The sequence below is a fragment of the Primulina eburnea genome, chromosome 3 (genome assembly GCF_022965805.1).
Source record: "Primulina eburnea isolate SZY01 chromosome 3, ASM2296580v1, whole genome shotgun sequence".
Lineage (NCBI taxonomy): Eukaryota > Viridiplantae > Streptophyta > Magnoliopsida > Lamiales > Gesneriaceae > Primulina > Primulina eburnea.
In genome coordinates this window covers 46540997-46545228 of record NC_133103.1, presented here as the reverse complement: position 1 = coordinate 46545228, position 4232 = coordinate 46540997, and the positions used below count along the sequence as shown (strand labels likewise).

General features: G+C 36.5%; 1 long non-coding RNA gene across 1 annotated transcript; it reads left to right on the top strand.

The window, feature by feature from the left end:
• The first annotated feature begins 410 nt into the window (after window positions 1-410).
• Window positions 411-2853, top strand: LOC140828512 (uncharacterized). Its single transcript, XR_012117245.1, has 2 exons — window positions 411-654; window positions 2609-2853. It is a non-coding gene; the product is annotated as an uncharacterized lncRNA (long non-coding RNA).
• Window positions 2854-4232: the final 1379 nt, after the last annotated feature.

Here is a 4232-nt window from a genome sequence, read left to right as displayed (position 1 = left end):
AATCATTTAATTAGTAATTTTAAAAGTTTAAGATTTTTAAAATTAGTATTTTTGTGTGTGTTATTTTAATTGAAAAGTTTATTTTAAATTAAAGTGGGTTAGCATTTTTATTAGTATTTTATTTATTAGTTAGCACAAATGATATCTAATTAGACACACCCACACGTTTCTCCTACTTCTTTTGACTAATAGACACACACACACCTTCAATTATGCATATTACATACACACACGTATATCACATACACAAAAACAATAAACACAATTCTATTATTTTATTTGACTAAAGGAGAAGAGAATTTTGTGTTAAACTCTTTTGTCAATAATCTCCATATCACTCACACATATATTCAATTATATATATATTCATACACGTACACACACACACCTTTATTGTTAAAACAAAAAAACACATGTTATTACTTCTTTTGACTAAAGGGAAGAGAAGTGTTTGTTAAACTCTTCTCCATCAACCTCCATATTATTCCTCTTCTCTCCCCTTTCCTTTCAACAAGCATCGTTCCTTTCCTTTACAAATTTCCTGCAAGTTTTAGTAAGTTTTCTTTGAAGAAAATTGAGCCACGTTCGTCCCGGATCGTCTTCCGCATCATTTCCGCTTCGGTATCGTCGTTACGGTATTTTAAATATCAAAAGGCACGTATATTCTGTTCTTGATGCATCGATCTTGTCATATTATGCGTTGTGTTGTTATTTATGCAAAAATTATATGTGTGATGCGTAGAAGTTTGAGCAATCACGTCTAGATCAAGTTTGAAACAATTTTGGATCACCAAATTCACGTTTTTGTTGTTCTGTAAAATACTGCGATTTTTCGGTACATATTTTGAGAAAACTTTAAATTACAAAAACGTAGATCTTTTCGATACGTTCGATTTGATATAAAATTCGAGTTATTTGGATTAAAAACGAGTGAGTTATGGTGTTTTTAGTATGACTGCTATTTTTAGATCCGAAAACTCATGTTTCGCTGTTCTTTCGAAAACTGCGATTTTTCGGTACATATTTTGAGAAAACTTTTACTCACAAAAACGTAGATCTTTTTGATACGTTCGATTTGATATAAAATTCGAGTTATTTGGATTAAAAACGAGTGAGTTATGGTGTTTTTAGTATGACTGCTCAAATCGTGTTTCAAGAAAGTTATGAATTTTAATATGTTCTTGAAGTTTTTATGTTGCAGGCTTTGTTGGGGATCGACGGGTGATCGTTGCTACATATAAGAAAGTTAGTAATGATGTTTAGAGTATTTTTGAGGTTTTGATTCTTGTCGTTAAGAGCTTGAAATATTAAGATGTCGTAAGAAATAAACTTTAATATAAATGACAATATTTTGGGTCGTATGAATTGTAGGGTGATTATAAAAGTTTAGTTCACTGTTATGGTGTCCTAGAATGGTCTCATAGTGATGAATCTTGATGCCTTATGTGTTAATTGGGAGAATAGACATGTCGCAAAATTTTCATAAAATAATTCGTCGAACAGAGCGGACACGGACCCGGACACGGAGGTAGGCACGGTGTCCGTGCCTTCTTATTTCATCACAACAATTTTTAAGCGCACAGACACGGACCATGATACGGACCTAGGGACGGGGTCCGTGTACCTTCAGATTTTAGGTATATTCTTTTATTATTTAAGGTTTGATTTGAGGTTTTATACCATGGTTTAATATGATGTTTTACAGGGTTATGTCATGGGAAATTATAGAATGTTCTAAGAATTTATTTAGCTTGGGATTAAGCATGACATTTACGTTTAAGTTGTACAAGTTAAGTTTATGTATTCATATTAGTATGTTGCAGCAACGACCCGATTGACATCCAACGAATCCCTCAATGCAAAGTAAGTATGTATGACGTGCAAAGAAAATATTTGAAGTTTTTGAGGTATGCTAAGTGTCTTGTGACCAAAAGTGAATGGGTTTGGAAGTCGGTGAACGTGGCCGAGGACCTCTCCACCCCGTTAAATTATGAACGGGTTTGAAGTTAGGATTGGAAAGCGTTAAATTATGAACGGGGACCAATCCGCCCGTTAAATTATGAACGGGTTAGATCGTGGTTGTGAAGCGTTAAATTATGAACGTGGATCAACTGACCTGTTAAATTATGAACAGAGATCTCATGTATGTGGCAGTGGATACGTCCTTGTCAGTCCAGTACTGTGGTTTGTCTGATCAGATATTTATTATGTTAAGGGTCACTTGCTTTGAAACATCCTCTACGCAAAATGATGAAGTTAAGTATGTTGAAGTATGAAAGCATGTTTAAAGAAAATTTTATGTGATGGCACGTCATATTATGTATGCATGTATGTTCAAAGTTTATGCAAAGCTCAAATTTATGAAAGTTCAAGTTATTATGCAAGTTCAAGTTTCAAATTATGTATGTTCAAGTTCAAAGAAGTTTATGAGAGTTCAAAGTTATTATGAAAGTTTAAGTTTATTAAGAGTTCAAGTTTATTACGCAAAGTTTAAGTTTCAAGTATATATGTTATATTTTGAAGTTGTATGTGGTTTTATTATGTAATACTCGTTATTCCCAGTTTATACGTGTTGAGTCTTTAGACTCACTAGACTTGATCGATGCAGGTGAGTATGTTGATGAGGAGACAGGAGGTGGCGACCAAGGGGCAGGCTTGGACTGAGCGGAAGGCTAAACCCGAGGACCACTATGTTTATGTTTTATGAAAACTTTAAAATATTATGTTTTTATGTTGGATGTGAGATGATTTGAAATAAGTACTTTGTTGGAAAATATTAGTTGGGAATGTTGATTTTAATATTATTAAGTTAAATGACAAGTGACGACCTATGAAATTTTATGTTTAAGAAAATTTTTAATTTTTCCGCAAATTTTAAATGGTAAAAAGTACGGTACGTTTCATATAGGGTCCTAGAATGTGGCTCGGTGTGTCGATTCCTAGTCCATTTGGGTTGGTTGGAAGAAAGAAATGTCATGTTAAGTTTTTCACGCAGGTTTCGTCATACAGTGCCTAGCCGGACCCCTACACGGACCCGGACACGGGGTCTGTGCCTTTATTTCCTCTTGGTGACATTTTTCCGAGTCTAGACGGACCCCCACACGGACCAGGGCCCGGGGTCCGTGTCTTTCCCCTTCTGCACGACAAAGTTTACCGAGTCTACACGGACCCGGAGTCGGACCCGGGCACGGGGTCCGTGTCCCTTCTTCTTCCGAGTGTTCATTTTTGAGAGCCTACCCGGACCCCTACCCGGACCAATGCACGGGGTCCGTGTGCACCATATATTTTGGGAAATGTTATTTCTTGGAGTTTCATGTCTTGGGTTAGTACAATGATTTAAACGAGGTCATGTCCCGAGTGCTATAGAATGCCTCAAGTTATTTGTCGAATTTGGGAGTGAGCACGAATACCTAAGTCTAAGTTATGCAAGTTATGCATTTGAATTCAAGTTGGTATGTGCAGCAACGGCCCCAATCGAAGTCCAACGAATCCCTCAACGCCAAGTAAGTATGTGACGTGCAAGAAAATATTTTCAAAGTTTTTGAGGTATTCTAAATGTCTTGTGACCAATGTATGTATGGGGTTGGGAAGCGTTAAATCATGAAAGGGGACCAACCCACCCCGTTAAAGCATGAACGGGTTTAGATCAGGATTTTAAAGCGTTAAATCATGAACAGGGTCCAATCCGCCCATTAAAGCATGAACGGGGATCTTATGTATGTGGCAGTGGATACGTCTCTGTCATCCCAGTACTGTGGTTTAGTCTGATCAGGCGATTATGTTATGGGTCACTTGCTTTGAAACATGCCTCTACGAAAAATGATGAAGTTTATGTATGTTCAAGTATGTACCAGTATGCATGTATATTTATGAAAATTTTTCATGTTATGGCACGTCTATGATATGTATGTATATCAAGTTTATTTCAAGCTCAAGTTTAGTTATGTACGCTCTATTTTGAAGTCGCATGTGGTTTTATTATGTATTATTCGTTACTCCCAGTTTATACGTGTTGAGTCTTTAGACTCACTAGACTTGATCGATGCAGGTGAGGATGTTTATGAGGAGACTGACGGTGGGGACCGAGGAGCAGGCTTGGGCTCTGAGCGGGAGGCTAACCCGAGGACCGTCATGTTTTACGTTTTATTCAAACATTTAATACTTTTGTCAAAACTTCAACTTTCAAATCTTTTGTTGCAACAACTCGTGAGACGTACAGATTACTTCTTTTA